The 22289-nt window shown below is 36.2% G+C and overlaps 1 pseudogene; it reads left to right on the forward strand.

Moving 5' to 3' along the window:
• The first annotated feature begins 6798 nt into the window (after positions 1-6798).
• LOC120620557 (olfactory receptor 2L8-like) lies at positions 6799-7738 on the forward strand (annotated as a pseudogene).
• The last annotated feature ends 14551 nt before the right edge of the window (positions 7739-22289 follow it).

Raw genomic sequence — 22289 nt, forward strand, 5'->3', positions numbered from 1 at the left:
ATTAAACACCATGAAAAAACAAGGTGACAAGTCATCTCAGAAAGAAAGAGAAAGCTCTCCAGAAAATAAACTTACAGTCATAGAAATATGCAAATTAAGTGACAGAGAATTAAGAATGGTACTTCTGAAAAAACTCAGTGAGATCCAAAATGATTCATATCAACAATTTCAGGAACTGAAAAAACAACTAGATGAGCAGTATGTGTAAAAAATGTCATCTTCAGAATAAGCAATGTGATTATTATTATAAAGAGCTGAGTGATTTAACTAAAAATCTTTTTTAAACTAAACACAGAAACTGAAACACACACACACACACACACACACACAAAAGCTCACTATTATTGTTTAGTTTCCAGACTCCTGATTCTTCCTTTAGAACACACCAGATGACCTGGCTGAGTTCAGGGTCCACTGCTTTGATCGAATAATTGTGTTGTGTTTGTATTGCCAAGAATAACTTTCTTGCCTCCGTAGCCTTGCTGGTAATGGCATATGATCAGGATCTCTTATTGTGGACCAACTGGCCCTATGGACAATTGGGACAACCCAAAAGTTCAGTAATCATTTCATACATAATGTAATTAATATAATGCAATGCAATACAATATATTTAATAAAATTAGCATATAGATTTGTGTGAATTATAATTATACATATGTAAAATGATATCTCTAATAAAATTTATCCAATTTTATTTTAATGGATGTGTTGGTAAATTGAATAAAACGTACACAATTAATTAGTATATGTGGGCACAGTGTAACTATGTACTTAGTGGATATTAGTATACAAATTTAGAAATGTAAAAAATTTCAACAAAATAATTCTTTCAATAAAATAAAATGTTAAAATAAAAAACATTTGTTTTTTCACCCAACTTTCTTTAGTAGTTACCCCTCTTCTGGGAATCTACCCCCAAACTAGAAAACGTTTACTCTAAAGACATATGCATCCTGATGTTCATAGCAGCATTACTGACTGTGGCCAAGATATGGAAATGACCTAACTTTCCTTCCAGAGATGACTGGATAAAGAAGATGCAGTAGATACGTACAAGAGAATATTACTTAGCCAAAAGGTTAGATAAAATACTGTCATTTACAATATGGATGGACCTTGAGATTGTCATGCTAAGCAAAATAAGTCAAACAGAGAAAATTGAGAACCACATGGTTTCACTTATATGTGGGACATAAAACAGAAAGCAATAGATGAACATGACAAACAAACAGGGAGTCCTGGGCACAGATAACGCTTTAGTGCTGACCAGTGGGATGAGGGGTGGGTGAAGAGCGATGTAGATAAGAGTAAAAAGGGTCAAATATATGATGATGAAAACAACATTTAAATTTAAGTGGTGAACAACAAAGCAATGTACATAGGATGTATTATCGAATTCTATACTTGAAACCAATATAATTTGTTGACTAATGTCACCACAATAAATTTTTTAAAATTAAAGAAAGAAAAATATATAAATAACATTTGGCTTTTTCTCCAAGGAACTGGCAGAGACTAGCCTGAAAACATCTGGGAGGTTTCTGGGCCTCTCCCTGAGGCTGGCCTGAGGCCATCTTGCTTTATTAATGACTTTCCATTCATTGATCTAGTCTCAGGGGATATTATCCAATGAACATCAACCAAACAGCAAGTATTAGAATTTACATCCTTGAATTGAAACCTAGAGTCAAGGATGCAGATGTGTCTTTATGGATGTATCTGAAATGACAAGTCCAGATATGAGAAATGAATTTGTTAGAATATACTCATGGAAGTTTGCTCAAGAGATGCACGGGGCACTGCCCAGAATTTAGGAAGACAGGGACCCACTGCTTCTAATATGTGTTTTTATCGAGAAGCATGCAAATGCTTTAGAAGCATTTTGATTATGTTAATAAAGAATTGGTCTTAGGTAGCAATGAGATCAGTGATAAATTCCCATCTCATTAACTAGAAGACTTCAAGAGAAAAATTGAGTTTGTGGTCTCCCGTGTATCAAATTGCTATAAATAGATTTCAAACAAAACTCAAAGAATTAGATAGTGACTTGTGAACTTTTTTAACACAAAGGTTTACTTATGCCTAAAATATGCATTATTTTCAGTTCTGATAAAAAAATTCGTGCTCACAAATAACACACCCTAGAAAGAAGGTGAAAAATGGTGAAGTGTTGATGTTACATGTAATATTCTTCCCTGAATTGTGGGCATAGCACACAGCTCTCTCTCAGAGCTGCAACATTTATGAAATGTAGGTACTGGGAACATGACAATGATGGGTGATGGATGTGAAAATAAGAATACAGGGGGACTAAGATGAAACCAAAGATGGCAAGAGAATTTGTGTGTCCTGATTGACCAAAAGAACATATATAACAAGGGGTGTTTAACAGGAGGCTTAAACTTTAAGAAGGATTTATGACATTAGACAATGCAGGAGAGGGTACTCCAAGATCAAGAGTTTTTTTAAAACTTTTTAAAATAGGTTTTTAATAATATTGCTGCAATCATATTGAATAGACTGTTTTACTCACTTTATGTAATAATATTTTCAAGTTTCTATGTACACATATGTTATACTTTTAATGACTGAAAATATTCATGATTATGCTTTGTGAGTGGTGTATGAAGGTAAAGCCCGCTACAGAACCTCTGACATAGAGTGGGAGTTGGCAGCAAAGGAGAGAATGTGGATGTGAAGTTTTTATATGGATTTTTTACTCTAAGCAGTGAAGATGTCCACATGTAGCCACCTCATATAAGAATACGCATTTTAATTCCATTTTAAATTATCCTTTTGGTGGTGTGCTTGCATATCTGGAAGGCATGTTGCTACATTCCAGGAGTCAATTCACAGGCAAGTAGAGCTCAAAATTAGATTAGGGGTGGGTTGCAGGCTGGCTGGTTTTTACACTGTGTGGAACAGATTGCCTGGAGGACCAGTGCAGACAACAGTTTGGTGTTTGTGTAGTTTGTTTTCCAAGCTAATCCACACACGAGATGTCAGAATTTCAAGAGAGCTGAGATAAGGGTCGGACTGGGAATTATTGAAATGGGCTGGGCTCCTGCAGTGCCCACCCATACAGGAAATGAATCAACTGGGTGCACAGCTGACCCCAAGAGTCAAGGTCATACCTGGATCCAAGTGTTCAGTAAAGATCCTGGAAGGTGTGGTCTTGAGTGCAGTTGTGCCAGTCATGGCCAGTGGTCACGGGGTGCCTGGGGCTTTAACTCAGTACTGACTCTCCCCTGCTGTTGGCCTCATGCACTCACTGAACCCTAAAGGAATGGACGCATGATGACAGCACAGGCAACCTGACATTGCTCTTGTGACTCATCTGGGAGCATAAAAAGAAAAAAAAAAAACACTTCATCATTGCATAGTCTTAGTAGATAACAATGTGCAAATGATGAAGACTAAGATGAAAACTCAGAAGATTGAAGCTACATTAACTGAGAGTTTCTTAACAAAATTAACACTTTGAACCAAATAGTTTTTTGTCTCTGAGTGTCCTGTGCTTTGTAGAATATTTAGCAGCACCTGCTACAAGGCAGTAGTGACAGCCAAACACATCTCCATACTTTGCCCAAAGTCCCCTGGGGAGAGGACTGATTCATCCCACAGTTGAGAACTACTTCTTTAACTGATAACTTATATGTCAGATGGGCTCAGCACTCACTATGTAGTGTCTCATTTAATGATTTTGTACCTGTTAATTTGCAAGTGACAAGCTCACAGAATAAAATTCACCTGATCAATGTCACGTTCTTAATAAGTGACAGTACTAGAAGTAAATCAAAGGTTTGACAGTTCGTGCTGTGCAATTTACTTGTGAATGTATCAGTATCACCCAAATTGAAAGAGCACAAAGCAGCATCCATCCTGGAGCACACTGTGTGTATGTGTGTGCACGTGCACGTGGCACATATGTGTATTTAAACGTGATCCTAGTGAATTTTATGGGAACACTTTTTATGAAATTATGAGAACACGTACACAGTATAAATTCTCACTTTGTACCCTCATTATTGAAAATGTAATTTGTTTAAGTACTAAATAATATACTTAAATGTTTAAATCACTGGAGGAATGCATGGTAGTAATACATTAAGCCCATTTTATATCTCCTACCCTAAGGTTGGCTCTGTTAAGCATTGGTGAATGAGAAAATTCACACCAGATGACGCTCACAGATGCATAATTATACACTTTAGGAGAGGTAAGGTGTTTGGTCTCTACATGTAAGACTCCCAAAGGATTCTCTGAAATATAAATATTTTCTTTTAAACAATGTGTCTTTGATAAAGCAGGCTAATTTCTGGTAAGTAGCATTGCTGGTCTAAAAAGTCACACAGAAAAGGAGTGCTGAATTTTGAAATAGTTTAGAATTGTGGACACAATTCTATATAGTGAATCAGAAAACAGGAATTCTCAACCTGGTTTTCCCTCGCATGGACAGAAATTGCCCAGGAGTGTGGCATGCTCTTTCTCTCAACCAGCATACAGCGTTAGACAGGTAATATCTGTTGTCTCCTGTATATCGTGAAGTTGATTCTAATGCTTAAGTATCAACTTTTTAAAAGTGATAGAAAGTAATCAAAAGGGGTGAAAGATTTTTGAAAATGAAGTATAAGTAGGTTAGTTCTTGTTATTTCAATGGCTAGGTAAGAAAAAAACTCATAAAAATAATCTAATAGAAGTTTAACTGTCCATTAACAAATGGTCTTCTCTTTAATACACATATTTAGTGGGTGTGATTGAATCCTTTGTAGAAAGAACCTTTCATTTTAGTGGAGTCCTAGTCTCAATGACGTAACTAAAAATTGGATCCAGTACCAGGTCTGATGGGTCACCTGCTATTTTCATGACCTCTTCATATCCCTCACCCTCTTATGTCTATTATAGTATGTAAATAATAACTACCTGTTAGAAATTTTGTCTTGGAAAGTCCTTTTTAGAAAACCAATGATAAGCAGTGAAAGTCAAAATTATTTCATACACAGCTTTGGCAACAGGTAAATAATTCAGACTAATGTAAATATATCTTGATATCTGCTTAATACGCTGTTTCTTCTACAGAAAACCAAAGGACATTTTAAGAAAAATGTTTACTTTTTCTCAGTATATTGTGTTATCAGAGTGGTTCTCATTTATTTTCCTGGACTCTGTGAATGATGTTTCAGAGGTGGCTCATATTGTTTGATTCTGAGAAACAGTATAATAATTTAATTCCCTATATTTTTTCTGCACATTCGTAGAAATACTCTAATCATACATAAGTACTCCTGATTAATTATCTTACTTCCTATTTCTTATTTTTTACTGTCCTTCCCATTTTCCTTTATTTATACTTTCCATTTTTTACTGTCCTTTTTGCTCAGATCAAGTGCATCAAACTTCCTGGAAGATTTTTTTGCATTTGTTTTTTCAGAATTTTGGATGAATCATTTATAATGGCTAATTCTTTTAAATTTTCAAGAATGCATATTTTAGTGGAATAATAGGTTATAAATTTCTGATGATGGTACATTTATTTAAAATTTTTTTCATCTATATTTTCTTTTTTCCTTCTGAATTTTTGCTCTGTGTATATTTTAATCCCCTCTCTTTCTTTACTTCCTCAAAAATCTCGGATCTATGGACCTAGAATTCTATATTAATCATATGGTAACTTGCTGGATCCAGTTTTTCCAGGACATTCCTGGAGTTAAAACTGAAAGCCCCATGTTCCACGAATCCCCTTCATTGGGACAAACCAGAATGGATGGCAGCATACCAATTGAGTATGATGTCAATGTTTTTATACTAGTAGATTTTTCCTTGGAATACAATTTCCTTCCTATCTGCACAGTTTCTCGGAATGTCAAAATCTTTTCCCCATTAACTGAATAACCATTTTCCTGTTCAAATTTCATCATCTAAAATGTGTTAAAATCTTCCATCTAACATTTATTCCTTTGTGTATATTTTTAATATTTTGATAATTAACGTTTTATGATTCCTGAGTCTGAAAAATGTCAGTGGCAGTGCACATGGCTTACAGAACATCTGGAGATGGGTCTGCCCTCTATGAAAGAGTTAGAAACAGAAAGATAAAAATGACAATAACGGAAGTATTCTATAATCAGGACTATTAATTTTTATCTAATAGTATTAGGGAATAAACATGTGTTTTTCTTCTCCCATGCCACTGCTAACAAATTTCAGGAGGGATTACACAGCAACGTTAAACATAGTGATATCAGAAGCTAATATAGCTCCCCAAGGAAAAAAAATGCTACAATTATGTTTCAAATGATGAGCAAAAATAAAATCTCAAAAACAGGAAAAACTGTCACCTTCTGTGTATCACTAAATTCATTCATATAATGAGCCAAACTCATATTCGTTTAAACTGATATCCATTTGTGCTCAGTCTTGGCATAAGAATTCTGCTTAAGTTTAATTCAAACATTTAATATTTTTGATACATGAATTTATGAGGGCAGAAAATAACTTATATCCTATTCAAGGAGGCAGAGATATTTTCCCATTGTTATATCACGGATTCTTTACAAGACTTCGATGTAATGCACACCTCCTGATCTAGTGACTTTGGATAATGTCACTAGAGAATGGGGTTTATATTTTTCTAAATAAGAAACTTTGATTATTCATTTATGGAACTGGGTATTTTCTTAAATATTCAGATTAAAAGCAAAAATTAAAAAACAAACAAACAAATAAATGGTTCACAGTTCTTTATTTACCATGCATGCATGTATATCTTGTCTCTTCTTTCAAGAAAGCCAACAAATGGTGAATTACAACCAAACGTCAACTGACTTCTTCTTATTGGGGTTGCTCCCACCGTCAAAAATTGGGCTGTTCTTCTTCTCTCTCATTATGCTCATGTTCTTGATGGTTCTGCTTGGCAACCTGTCCATGGTCCTCCTCATTGTGCTGGACACCCGTCTCCACACCCCCATGTACGTTCTCCTGAGCCAGCTTTCCCTCATTGATCTGAATTACATCTCCACCACTATCCCCAAAATGGCTTTCAACTACCTGCTGGGGAACAAGTCTACCTTGTTCATTGGGTGTGGGGTTCAGAACTTCTTCTTCATGACTTTAGTGGGAACTGAAGGACTGCTGTTAACATGCATGGCCTATGAACGCTATGTGGCCATTTGCTTTCCTCTCTACTACCCCACCCAGATGAGTAAAAGAGTGTGTGTGCTGATGATAGCAGGGTCATGGATAACAGACGCCAGCAACTCTAGTGCCCACACTGCATACATCCTCCATATCCCCTACTGTAGATTCAGAACCATCAACCATTTCTTCTGTGACATTCCAGCCATGATGACTCTGGCCTGCATGGACATCTGGTTCTACGAGTGCACAGTGTTTGCGAACACCATCTTCTTCCTCTTGTTGCCTTTCATGGCTATCGCATATTCCTATAGCCAGGTTCTCTATGCTGTTCTCTGCCTGCGTTCAACGGCAGGGAGGAAGAAGGCTTTACTGGACCTGCAGCACCCATCTCACCATGGTGACCTTGTTCTATGCACCCTTTGTTTACAATTACCTATGCCCAAGATCCCTGAGATCTCCAACAGAGGATGTGATACTCACTGTCTTCTATACCATCCTGATCCCAGTGCTCAACCCTGTCATCTACAGTCTGAGAAACAAGGAGGTGATGGGGTCCTTGAGGAGAGTGATTCAGAGAATCCACTTTGTGAAAATGTAAACAGTTGCATTAGCCCCATAGCCTCACAGGGAGGTCACATCAACATTGTATAGTCACTAGGAAAAGTATAATTCCAGGATGAGAATAAGGACTAAATTAATCTAGAGTATTAATGTAATTGAGATTAGGCAAAATAATTATATTTTCCCAACCCCTGTTTTAGTTTCATTTGTGGCAATATTTCAATGAACATAAAGGGTATGTATTTTACTCTAATGTGAGGACAATATAGTTTTACTAATATGTAGAAATAAAAATGAAAACAGCCAAACTTAATGTCATCATTCACTATAATAGTTCTACTATACTCATATATCACCCCAATGGCTAAAATGAGATAAAAGAACATTAAAAATTATACGATTGCTGAGTTAATTCAAGAGTATGTATTGGTTTTATTTCTATTACGGTTTTCTCTTAACTGGTACATACTGGTTCTTCTATTTCCTATTTTTAAAGGAGTTGATAAATATAGAGATTAGGCAGAGGGGCTTGCAGGAAATTGGGAGTCTTTACAACACTACAAAGCAAACACAACCATTTTATATCTTTCGTGAGTGGGGCCCTGTAAACATATGGGGCAATTCTAAATAAGTAACTTATTTACAGGTCTATACAACCTACAGAATAAATAGTTATGGTTGGGGAAATGCAAAATGGACTATGGAAGAATGAGAGTCACTTTATAAAACAATTAATGGAGGGAGATTCAAGGTGGCATAGAAGTTAAAGACCATGCATGCCTCCTCTACTTACCACCCAAAAATTATAGCAAAACTCCAGAGAGGGCAATATATGGAGTCATCAGAGTTCTGGCTGAACAAAAGTTGTGTGGCCCAGCCCCACAACTCTTAGTGGTGATGGTGAATTGAAAGGGCTATCATGGCTGCAAAGCCACCTCTCCTATCCGAGGAGCAAGGAGTCTCTGCCACACACTGGGCTCCCAAGCACAGGGTTTCAGTGCAGGGAAGAGAAGTCCCCACAATATCTCTCTGTGAAAAGAGCTGAAGATGTGGCTGAGTGAGTCAGAGGGCTGCAGGAAGAAGAGACCTTCCTCTTAAAGGTTCCACTCTCAGCATTGATCACTGATACACTTGCTCACTCTTAAGCTCTGGTGTTATGAGAGCAGCCCAAAGGGTGCCATGGACATATGGGGAGGTGCTGAACTGTTAGGATTCATGGCGAGGGCTGGAGGCACAACTGACTCCCAGACAGAGGTGTAGGCATAAGCCATTGTCCTTCTGTTGAGCTCTACCCACTCCCAGCCTGCAGACACAAGTGCCATCAACCTGGATAGCACAAGTCACTCTGCCCCAGGGATTCCCTGAAACTTCTCCCCTTTCAACTTGTGCCTCCCCCCCCCAGCTATATCCAGTGATTTATTCCATACAAACAAGCTGTCTTGGGTCCTGCTGTAAAATTTCATAAAAATCTTTCAAAGTTTCACAAACCCCAAAGAAGGAATATCTGACCTCAGCGTGCCCTATACCTACAGCCGAGCAGCCACAAGCTCCACAGTAGTGGTGGGAGCCTTGGCTTCTGACTTGGCACCTTGAGGCACCTACAAGCCCAGCAAGGGTATCCACCACATGCAGATTGCTTTCTGACTGTGACCAAACAAGGCCCGCAGCCATACTCCTCACAGGTCTGTGGCAAGGGAACTCACAGCATACCTAATAAATAAAGCCACTCTACTAACACCAGGAGACTTAGAAGCCCTACCTAATATGTAGAAACAGACACCGAGAGGCAGACAAAATGGAGATACAAAGAAGTACGTACCACTTGAAGGAATAGAACAAAGCTCCAGAAAAAGAATTCACCAAAATGGAGACAGACAATCTACCCGATGCAGAGTTCAAAACACTGGTTATGAAGATGCTCCAGGAACATGGGAGGAAAGTAGATGAATTCAATGAGAATTTCAACAAAGAGATAAAAAAACATAAAACTGGAGATGGAAAGCATAGTAGGGATCCAGTCAGAAATGAAGAATACAATATCTGAGATGAAGGGTATATTAGAGAGAATCAACAGGGTGGATAAAGTGGAGGATCGAATCACTGATACAGAGGACGGGGTAGTGGAGGACACCCAATCAGAACAGCAACAAGAAGTAAGAATCCAAAAAAAAATGAAGATAATTTCAGAAGCCTCTGGGAAAACATTATGCATAACAACATTCACATCATAGGAGTACCAGAAGGAGAAGAGAGAGGGCAAGGAATTGAAAACCTATTTGAAGAATTTGTGATGGAAAACTTCCCTAACCTGGTGAAGAACATAGACACACAACCCAAGGAAGTTCAGAGAGTCCCAAAGAAGATGAACCCAAAGAGGCTCAGGCCAAGACACATCATAATTAAATTTCTAAAGGTTAAATTCAAAGAGAGACTCTTAAAAGCAGCAAGAGAAAAGCAACTTGTAGTGACTTCAGGAACATGTCATAGAGATGTCTCCAGATCTCTCCTCTTGAAAGAACATAAGCTGAACATCTAAAACTCAACAAAAACACACAAACTACATACCAGCACATCTGAGCATGGGATGTGTGCATAAGAGCTACCACAGGTCAGAACTCTGGGAGTCTGGCAGTAGACTGAGAGAAACAAAGAAGCTGACTCTTGAAGCCAGAGCTCCTTGCAGGAGAAGAGGGAGGGGAGAAGGTGCAACAGGTTCTCTGAACTACCTGGCCTGGGAGAGCTGTGAGCTACACGCAGCTGGGGGCAGAGCCCAGGGATCAAGGTGGAGAGCAGAGAAGTGGGGACGGTGGAGAATCGGAGATGGCAGAAAAACAACAGTTGATTATTACCAGCCTCAGTTACAGAACACGAGGCTGAGCCACAGCCCCAATCTCCCAACCCAGAGGGCATCTCCCCCCATATCCTCCAAGACTGAATACCGTGGAGCCCCAGGAGAATCTGAGCAAATGCTCCTGAAACTGACACAACCCTGACAGGGACTGAGACTGAGGGTAGCAGTATGATTGAATATCTATTAGAAAAAAAAAGCATTATTAAGACTTTATATAAAGCAGGGATCCAAGAGACTTAGACGCCATCTACTGGAAACCAGAAAAAAAGGCCTTCTTTGCAACAGAAAAAAGGAGACTACACTTCCTTTAATGACGAAGAGGAGAAATAGCCCATTCGACACCATGAACAACCAAGGTGACAAGGCAGCTTAGAAAGAAAGACAAAAATCGCCAGAAAATAAGCTTACAGACATAGAAATATGCAACTTAAATGACAGAGAATTCAGGATGGTACTTCTGAAAAAATTCAACGAGGTCCAAAACAATTCATATAAACAATTTCAGCTGAAGAAACAACTAGATGAACAGAATGAGTTCTTCAACAAGAAACTTAAACCCTCAAAAAGAACCAAATAGACCTTCTAGAGATGAAAGAGATTGAAAAATGAAATAGCAAGCTTGGGAAATAGAGTTGAACAAATGAAGGAAAGGATCAGTCACATAGAAGACAGAAATCTAGAAATAAATCAGAAGGAAGAAGAGAGAAACCAAAGAATGAAAAATAATGAAAGAGAAATACAACTGGATGATACCATCAGGAGAGGAAACATAAGAATAATGGGCATTCTCGAAGGGGAGGAAAAGGAGCAGGGATTAGAAAGCATTTTCAGACACATAGTTGATGAGAATTTCCCAAATCTAAGGAATGAGCTGAAGATTAGAATTCGAGAAGTCAACGGAACACCCAATTATCTCAACCTTAAAAGGCCTTCTCCAAGATACATTGTATTAAAATTATCAAAAATTAATGACAAAGAATTCTCGGGGTAGACAGGAAAAAGAAGATGGTAACCTATAAAGGAAATTCATTCCATTATCGTCCGACTTCTCAACAGATACCTTACTAGTAGGAAAGAAGTGGAATCATATATTCAAACTATTAAATGAAAGACACTATCAGCCAAGAATAATGTATCCAGCAAAGCTCTCTTTTAGATATGAAGGAGAAATAAAAACCTTCCCAGACATACAAAAATTGAGGGAATTCTCCACTCACTATGAGGCCTACATTACAGGAAATACTTAAAAGGGTCGGCTCATCTAAAATCAAATAACAAAAGAAATGTATAACTAGGAGTAAGATGACTAGCAGGCACATAAAGCAGAGAAGAGCAACCCTTACTAAGAACACAGCATTATAAGCTTAAACAACAAGAAGAGATTTGCTGCAGCAAGATAGTAATGAATGTTCAGCATACATAGGCACAAACTTATACAACTGAAAAGGGGAGGATTCGAAGATCCAAATTCACAAAGGAGAATGGAGGTACAGCAAATATATATATGTGCTATCTATCTATCTATCTATCTATCTATCTATCTATCTATCTATGTAAATATCCTCTACATATTTGTAATTGTCACCACACACCAAAGACTCAGAACTGAAGAATATAACATAAAACAAGAAGAAAACAGGAAGAGTCACAGGGAAAAACCGTAAAACCCAACCAAACCAAACCGAACAAAACAAAACAAAAAAAAACCACACACAAAGACAAAGAAGCAATGGAACATCAAGCTACCAGAAACCAAAACATAAAATGGTTATAGAAAAATCTCATATTTCAATAATCACCCAAAATGTAAATCGACTGAACTCACCAATAAAAAGGCACAGAGTTGCAGATTGGATCAAAACATAAAACCTAACCATATGCTACCTCCAGGAGATACATCTTACCTCCAAAGGCAAATATAGCCTCAAAGTGAAAGGGTGGAAAATAATATTTCAAGCAAATGGCATTCAGAGAAAAGAGGGAGTAGCATTACTAACATCAGACAAAATAGACTTCAAAATAAAAAAGGTAAAGAAAGATACTGAGGGACGCTTCATAATGATAAAGGGAATTATTCGCCAAGAAGACATAACACTTATTAACAACTATACTCCCAATCAAGGAGCCCTGAAATATATAAAGCAATTACTAACAGAACTAACTGGAGAAACATTCCAAAACACTGTCGTAATAGGGGACGTAAATACCCCACTGTCAGATATGGACAGATCATCCAAACTGTAAATCAATAAGGAAATAATATCCTTAAATGACACATTAGACCAACTGGACATAATTGACATTTAAAAAGCCTTTCATCCCAAACTAGCTGCTTATATATTCTCTAGTATACATGGCACATTCTAAGGATTGCCTACATCCTGGGACACAGAGATAGCCTCAACAAATATAAGAAGGTTTAAATTATACGAACCATATTCTCTGATCATAATGCTTTGAAACTAGAGATCAACTGCAAAAAGAAAGTGAGAAGAACCACCAATACATGGAGATTAAACAACATGCGACTGAAGAATAATGGGGCAGAGAAGTAATAAAAAGAAAGATCAATAGATATCCAGAAATGAATGACAGTGATAGTATGACATATCAAAATTTTGGGGACTTGGCAAAAGCAGTCATAAGAGGAGGGTTCATATCACTATAAGCCTATCTTAAAGAACAAGAATGAGCCCAAGTAAACAACCTAACACTTCAACTTAAAAAACTAGAAAAGGAAGAACAAATGAGGCCTAAAGTCAGTAGAAGGAAAGAAATAATCAAAATTAGAGCAGCAATAAATGAAATTGAAAACAAAAAGAAATAGAAAAAATAAATACAGAAAAGAGCCAGTTCTTTGAGAAAATTAATAAAATTGGCAAACTCCTGGATAGATTTATTAAGGAAAAAAGAGAAAGGACACAAATAAAATCAGAAATGAAAAAGGGGAATTTATGACAGACACTGCAGAAATACAAAGGATCATACAAAGAATACTATGAAAAAGTATATAACACCAAACTTAATAACCTAGAAGAAATGGACCAGTACTTAGAAAATCACAACCTTCCTAGACTGAATCAAGAGCGAGAAAATCTAAATAGACTGATTAGCAGTATGGAAAATGAAGCCGTCATCAAAAACCAACCAAAAAGTAAAAGTGCAGGACCAAATATCTTCACCAGTGAATTCTACCAAACATTCAAAGAAAATTTGATACCTATTCTCCTCAAACTCTTCCAAAAAGTCAAAAAGGAAGCAATATTTCCCAACTCATTTTATGAATCCATTGTTATCCTGATACCAAAACCTGGTAAAGATAACACAAGAAAATAAAACTACAGACCAATATCTCTCATGAACACACATGCGAAAATGCTAAGTAAGATACTAGCAAATCGAATACAGCAACGTATTAAAAAGATTATACATCACGATCAAGTGGGCTTCATCCCAGAGGCACAGGGATGGTTCAACATATGCAAATTGATTAATATGATACTCCACATAAACAAATTAAAAATAAGAATCATATGATCATATCAATAGATGCAGAAAAAGCCTTTGACAAGATCCATTTATGATCAAAACACTTAACAAATTCATTATAGAAGGAAAGCACCTTAACATAATAAAGGCCATCTATGACAAACTCTCAGCCAACATTATTCTTAATGGTGAAAAACTAAAAACCTTCCTTCTAAGATTAAGAACAAGGCAAAGATGCCCATTATTGCCACTACTGAGGTCCTAGAGATTGCAATCAGGCAAGAGATAGATATAAAAGGCATCCAAATAGTAAACGAAAAACTTAAACTGTCACTATTTGCGGATGATATGATTCTTTATAGAGAAAATCTTAAGAACTCCACAAAAACATTACTAGAAACAATAAGCAAATGCAGTAAAGTCTCTGGATACAAAATCAACTTTCAAAAATCCCTAGTGATCCTGTACTCTAATAATCAAGTGTCAGAAAAAGAAATGAAAAAAATTCCTTTTCTAATTGCATCAAAAAGAATAAAATACCTAGGAATTAATATCTATGAAAAGAAATTGAAGAAGATAAAAAGAAAGGGAAAGATATTCTGTGTTTTTGGATTGGAAGAATCGACGTAGTTACAATGACCATATTACCTGAAGCATTATACAGATTTAATACAATCCCCATCGAAATCCCGTGAGCATTTTTAAAAAGAAATACAACAAAAATCATCAGATTTTTATGGAAGCACAAAATCCCCAAATCGCCGATGCCATCCTGAGAAAAAAGAACCAGGCTGGAGGCATCACTCTGCCCGACTTCAAATTATACTACAACACGACTAATTAAAACAGCATGATATTGGCAGCAAAGCAGACACATGAACCAGTGGAACAGAATCGAGAGTCCAGAAGTAAACCCACATTTATACGGGCAAATAATTGTTGACAAAAAAGCCAAAAACATGCAGTGGAGAAAGGAAAGTGCCTTCAATAAATGATGCTGAGAAAACTGGAAAGCCACCTGCAAGAGAATGAAAGTAGACTGTTGTCTATCACCACACACCAAAATTAACTCAAAATGTATTCAGGACCTGAATATAAGACCTGAAACAATAAAATGCATAGAAGAAAACATAAGAATTAAACACAAGGACCTTGGTCTTAAGAGGATTTTATGAATTTGGCCTCAAAAGCAAGGGAAGTAAAAGAAAAAATAAATGAATGGAACTACATCAAACTAAAATGTTTCTGCTCAGCAAAAGCAATCAACAAGATAAACAACCATCCGAATGGGAAAATATATTTGCAAGCAACATCTCCAATAAGGGTCTAATATCCAAAATATACAAAGAACTCATACCACTCAGTAACAACAAAAAACAAATGATCGAATAAAAAATGTGCAGAGGACCTAAAAAGACACTTCTCCCTAGAAGACATACAAATGGCCAACAACTGTATGAAAAGATGGTCAATATCGCAAGTTATTCTAGAAAAATGAAATCACAACCACAATGAGATACCATCTCACACCTGTTAGAATAACTATAATCAACAGGACAAGTAATAACAAATGTTGGAGAGAATGTGGAGAAAAAGGAACCCTCATACATTACTGGTGGGACTGCAAATTGGTACAGTCACTATGGAAAACAGTATGGAGGTTCCTCAAAAAACTAAAAATTGATCTACCATGTGATCCAGCAATCCCTCTACTGGATATTTACCTCAAAGACTTGAAAACCCATATCCAAAAAGATATTTGCACACTGATGTTCATAGCAGAATTATTCACAGTGACCAGGACATGGAAGCCACCTAAGTGTCCTATGATAGATGATTGGCTAAAGAAGCTGTGGTACATATATACAATGGAATATTACTCAGCCATACGAAGAAATGAAACACTGCCATTTGAGACAACATGAATGGACCTCGAGACAATATTCTAAGTGAATAAGCCACATAGAAAAAGTTGAAAATCACATGATATCACTTATATGTGGGATATAAACCTAAAAGCCACAAACAAACAGGACAAACAATCAGAAACTCATGGACATGGACTATAGAATAGAGGTTACCAGAAGATAGGAGAGAGGGAGGAGTGGGGAAATAGATGGGGTAAAAGGGGTTAAATATGTAGTGACATAAAGAAATCTAACTATGGGAGGTGAACACACATATATGCCTTACTGTTAAAGTTTACAACTGAAACTTATTGGATTTCATTAACCAATGGCATCAAAAAAATTGATTCGTTAATTTGAAAATTAATTAATTGATTAATTAATTAAAACTTTCAGTAAACGAAAAATATGGGAATTTTATTATCTTGATTGTCAGAAACACCTATAATTTATGTCTAATTATAGAAATATCAACATGGAGAACCATCTGAAGCCTAAGTGAACAAAGTACTATAACTAAGGATATAAAGAAGAAGCCATGTCAAGACTGGTAGGAGGAATGGACACAGGAATGGGTGGCCCTGCAACCACATGTGGTGGTTTAAAATCGGCAGGGATATATTGGATGCTGAGATCTCCAAATGAGGTGTGAGGGATCCCATGACAGAGCTCCAGACCAGGAAGAGGAGCCCTGACAACAGCATAGTACTCTCTAGGTCCAACATGTTGTCACAAATGACAAGATTTCATTTTTATGGCTGAGTATTATTCTATTGTATATATGTACCCTAATTTCTTTATCCAATCATCTCTTGATGGACACTTGGGTTGCTTCTATGTCTTAGTTACTATGAATAGCGCAGCTGTAAACATAGTGGGGCATAGATCTTTATAAACTAGTGTTATAGTTTTCTTTGGATAAATACCCACAAGTGCAATGGCTGGGTCCAAAGGTAGTTGTTTTTTTAAAATTTTTGAGAAACCTCCATAATATTTTCTGCAGTGGCTGGACCAATTTACAATCCCACCAACCATACACAAGAGTTCCCTTTACTCCTCATCCTCGCCAACAGTTTTTGTTTCTTGATATCTTGATGATAACCATTCTGATAGATGGGAGATGATATCTCATTGTGGTTTTAGTCTATATCTCTCAGATGATGCGTTATCTTGAGCATCTTTCCATATGTCTATTGTCATCTACATGTTCTGTTTTGAGCAATACTTGTTCAGGTGACTGCCCATTTTTTAATTGGATTGTTTGTTTTTTTGTTGTGGGTAGAATGAGTTCTTTATACATTTTAGATTTTAATCTCTTATCGGATATACTATTGGCCAATATCTTCTGCCATTTTATAGGATATTTTAAAATTTTGCTGATGGTTTCCTTTTAGATTGACATTGTCCCATTTGTTTATTTTTTCTTTTGTTTCCCTTGTCTGAGGAGATATATTAGAAAAGAATATTACTAAGAGCAATGTCAAAGAATTTACTGCCCCATTTTTCTTCTAGGATTTTTGGTTTTGGGTCTTACATTTAAGTCTTTAATCTATTTTCAGTTTATTCTAGTAGACTGTGTACAAAGGTAGTCCAGTTTCATATTTTTGCATGTATTTGTCCAATTTTCCCAACATCAGTTATTGAATAGACTGGCTTTACTCCGTTGTATATTCTAGATACCTTTTTCATAGATTACATGACCATATAGATGTAGATTATTTCTGGACTCTCTATTCTGTTCCATTCATCTATGTGTCTGTTTTTATGCCAGTACACTCCTGATTTGTTTACTACAGCCTTGTAGTATAGTTTGATACCAGGTAACATATACCCTCAGCATTGTTCTCTTTCTTAACATCATCATGACTATTCAGGATCTTTTATGGGTCCACATACATTTTTGGTTTATTTGTTCTAGGTCTCTGAAAAATGGCATTGGTATTTTGATAAGGATTGCATCAAATCTACAGATCACTATGTGTAGTATTGACATTTTAGTGGTGTTAATTCATCCTAATCAAGAGCATGATCTATGCTGTCATTTATTTGTTTCTTCCCCATTTTTTTTAATGACCTATAAGTTTTCAAGCACAAGTTTTTTACCTGTTTGGTTAAATTTATTCTTAGGTGTATTATTGTTTTTGATACAATAGTAAGTAGGCTTGTTTTCTTAATTTCTCTTTCTGATAGTCATTATTGGTACATAGATATGCAAACAATTTCTGAATATTAATTTTGTATTCTGCTACTTTACTGAATTCATTTATCGGTTCTCACAGTTTTTTTTGGGTTAAATCTTTAAGGTTCTCTCTATATAGTAACATGTCATCCAGAAATGATGACAGTTTTGAGTCTTCCTTTGCAATTTGGATGCCTTTTGTTTCTTCTTCTTGTCTGATTGCTATAGCTAAGGTTTCCAATACTGTGTTAAATAAAAGTGGTGAAAATGGACATATTTGTGTTTTTCCTGATCTTAAGGAAAACATTATTAGCCTTTCCCCATTGAATGCGATTTTAGCCGTGTGTTTGTCTTATATGGCCTATACCATGTTGATGTGTTTCCTCTATTCCCACTTTGCTGAGAGCTTTTATCATAATCTAATGTTGCATGTTGCCAAACACTTTTTCTGCATCTATTGATCTAATCACATCTTTCAATTTTTTAATGTGGTGAATCAGATTAATTGATTTGTGGTTATTGAACCATTCTTGTGTCCCAGACCTAAACCTTCCTGGTCGTGGTGTATGATCTTAACATATTGCTGAATTTAATTTGCTAATATTTTGTTAAGAATTTTTGCATTTATAGGCTATAAACCTATAATTTTTTTTCTTATTCCATTTCCTGGTTTTGAAATAAAGGTAATGGTCGCCTCATAAAATGACCTTGGGAACCTTCTCTCCACTTGTAATAGGTTAACTAAATAGAAAAAATGTTAATTATTCTTTAAATATTTGATAAAATTTACCTGTGAAGCCATTCAGTCCAGTACTTTTGTTTTCTGAGAGCTCTTTGATTACTGATTTGATTTCAGTTCAGGTTTTCTCTTTCTTTGTGACTCAGTCTTGGATAATTGTATGTTTGTAAGAATGTATCCATACCTTCTGGATTGTCTATTTTAATAGAGTTTGCTTGCTCAAAGTGTTTTCTTAGACAACTTTGTATTTCTGTGGTGTCTGTTGTCATTTCTTTATTTCACTTCTAATTTCCTTATGAGGGTCCTCTCTCCTTCTCTTAATGAGTCTGGTTAAAGGTTTATCAATTTTGTTTGTCTTTTCTGAGAATCAACTCTTGGTACCTTTGATATTTTGTATTGTGTTTTTAGACTCTATATTGTTTTTATTTCCCCTCAAATCTTTATTATTATTATTTTCCTTCTACTCACTTTGGGTTTATTTGTAGTTCCTTTACTAGTTCCTTTAGGTGTAAGGTTAGATTGTTGATTTGAGATTTTTCTTCTTTCTTAAGGTGGGCCTGTATTTCCTCTTAGGACTGCTTTCTCTGTGTTCCGTCGAAATTTTGGGTCATTTTTGTTCATTTGTCTCAAGATATCTTTGACGTCTTTTCAGATTTCACTGTTGTTCATTTTGATTGTTTAGTAGCATGCTCTTTGGCTTCCATTTGTGTATGTATTTTTCAGTTTTCCTTGTAATTGATTTCCAGTTTTATACCACTGTGGTCAGAAAAGACACTCGATATGATTTCAATTTTCTTAAATTTAATGGGACTTGTTTTGTGGTCTGTCTAGAGACATGTTTCATGTGCACTTGAGAAAAAATTAATATTGGGCTGTTTTGATGTAAAACATTCTAAAAACGTCAATTAAACTTATTCGGTGTAATGCACCTTTCAAGGATGCTGTTTCCTTCTTGATTTTCTATCTAGAAGATCTGTCCTTTGATGTCATGGGGTGTAAAATTCCCTACTGGGATTGTATTACTGTATCTCTCTTCCTTTATGTCTGTCAATATTAGCTTTATATATTTAGGTGCTCCTATGTTATGGGCATAAATGTTTCCTAAGGTTATAGCCTCTTGCTGGAGACTATATGGTAAAATGGTAAACTGATCCCTTTACCATTATGTAATGTCCTTCTTTGTCTCTTATTATAGCCTTTCTTGTAAAGACTAGTTTTTTTCTGATATAAGTAATGCTACCTTGCCTTTTTTCCCCATTTTCCTTTGTATGACATATATTTACTTTCAGTCTCTGTGTCTTTTCATCTGAAGTGGGTATTTTGTAAAAGCATAGGTTTGTGTCTTGCGTTCTTATTCATTCAGTGGCCTTATTGGATTTAATCGATTTATATTTAAAGTAATTATTGCCATTTCATTGTTCATGTTTATGATATATTTTTTCCTCCCCTTCTTCTAAAGAAGTAACTTCAACATTTCCTCTATACTGCCTTGTTCATGATTTTTTTTTGTTTTTTTTTTTCTTTTTTTTTGGAATGTCTCTATCTGTCCTTTGATTCTAAATGACAGCTTTGCTAGGTAGGGTAGACTTGGTTGTGAGTTTTTGCTTTCAATTACTTTGAGTATTTCATGCCAATCCCTTCTGGCCTGCAAAGTTTCTGTTGGGCAGTCAGCTGAGTCTGAGTCTGATGGGAGCTCCTTTGTAAGTAGCCAGCTGCCTTTCTTTAGCTACTTTTACTATTTTCTCTTTTTTTTTCAACTTTCCCATTTTAATGTTGATGTGTCTTGGTGTAGCCCTCTTTGGGTTCTTCTTGTTTAAGACTCTCTGCACTTCCTGACCTTGTATGTTTATTTATTTCACAAGATTACAGACATTTTTCATCATTATTTTCTCAATTAGGTCTTCAATCCCTTGATCTCAATCTTCAGTTTTTGAAAACCCGATGATACAAATTTTGATACACTTTATGTTTTCCCAGAGGTCTCTTATATTATTCTCATTTTATTTATTTATTCATCTATCATTCATTCATTCATTCTGCTTTTCCGAATGGTTGTTTTCTGCTACCTTGTCTTCCAAATTGTTGTTTCAGTCCTCTGCTTCATCTAATCTACTGTTGATTCTCTCTAGTGTATCATTTCAGTTATTACAGTCTTCATTTCTGACATTTCTAATAGTTTCTATGTCTTTTTTATGCTTGCTCTCTCTTTATTGAAGTTTCCACTGAGATTATCTATTTTTTTTCCCCTAAGTTCATTGGGCATGCTTATAACCAATGTTTTGAACTCTCTATTGGCAGTTTACTTGCCCTCACTTCATTTATTTATTTTTTCTTGAATTTTCTCCTGGTCTTTCATTTGGGACATATTTCATAGTTTTTTCTTTTCCTTTTGTCTACTTCTCTGTGTTTGTTTCTATATTTTAGGTAGATCTGTTATATCTCCCATGCTTGGCCAGGTGACCTTAGGTCGTAAGTGTCCTGTGTGGCTCAGTGGCAGTCTACATGCAAATTGGGTAATTCAGGGCCCCAGGGAGTTTTCCACATCTTGGCCAGTAGTGTTCTCCCAGTTAGTGCAGATAGATCACAACAAAGCCAACTGCTCATGCCTTGGCCTGCAGACCCCAGAGATATGTTCAATAAGTACTCTTTTGTAAAAAAGCTATTCAATCTTTCTCCAGCACTAATTGATACTAAGCAGAATGAGCAGGTAATTTTAGAGACAGTAGCTTCAGACCCAGAAAAAAAAAATGATGAAATTAGTTTCAAATGGTTAAATCAGTGGGACAAATGTAATTTTCTTTTCTTTCTTCCAAAAGGGAAGGAGAACAAATAACCGGTCACTTCACCATAAGCGGCATGTGACCCAGTCTGTAAGCCACTGGGAGGGGAGTAGAGATGGGACAAGGACTTGGTCTCTGACAGATGTCTACCCCTTTTATTCTTTCAGTCACTTCTGATAAAGAAAATAAAAATAAAATGCCCTAAGACACCTTAAAGCTGAAAATTTGAATGGCCTTTTCACTTGGTAACTTTTCATTGTTTGTTAATGTTCTGAACAGAGAACTTTCTCTTCTTGGTAAGAGAACCTGGATGGAATGGGAGACCATGGCTACTCAAGATTTGGTTAATTTGAACAATCAGTTTGCCCGTCCTCTAGATGAGCAACTCATAACTAAAGTTGTGAAGATATTTAATTTAATTTTAAGCCTTGGTAAATGAGAGGCACTATGTGAAACAGAAAGACTCCAAACTCTTGCCATTATTGCAAAGGGTGAGGACACTGGAAAGGGATTGCTGTAAGTGTGAGCATTTCAGACACTCAGCATTCTCAGCAGCCTATTCACGGGCTTCCTACTCCCCAGTAATAGAGCACCAAGGACCTACAGAGCTTTTGCCACCTTCCCCTCATATGCTTGGAGAAAC

This window comes from Pteropus medius, unplaced genomic scaffold (assembly GCF_902729225.1).
Source record: "Pteropus medius unplaced genomic scaffold, Ma_sr-lr_union100, whole genome shotgun sequence".
NCBI classification, from domain to species: domain Eukaryota; kingdom Metazoa; phylum Chordata; class Mammalia; order Chiroptera; family Pteropodidae; genus Pteropus; species Pteropus medius.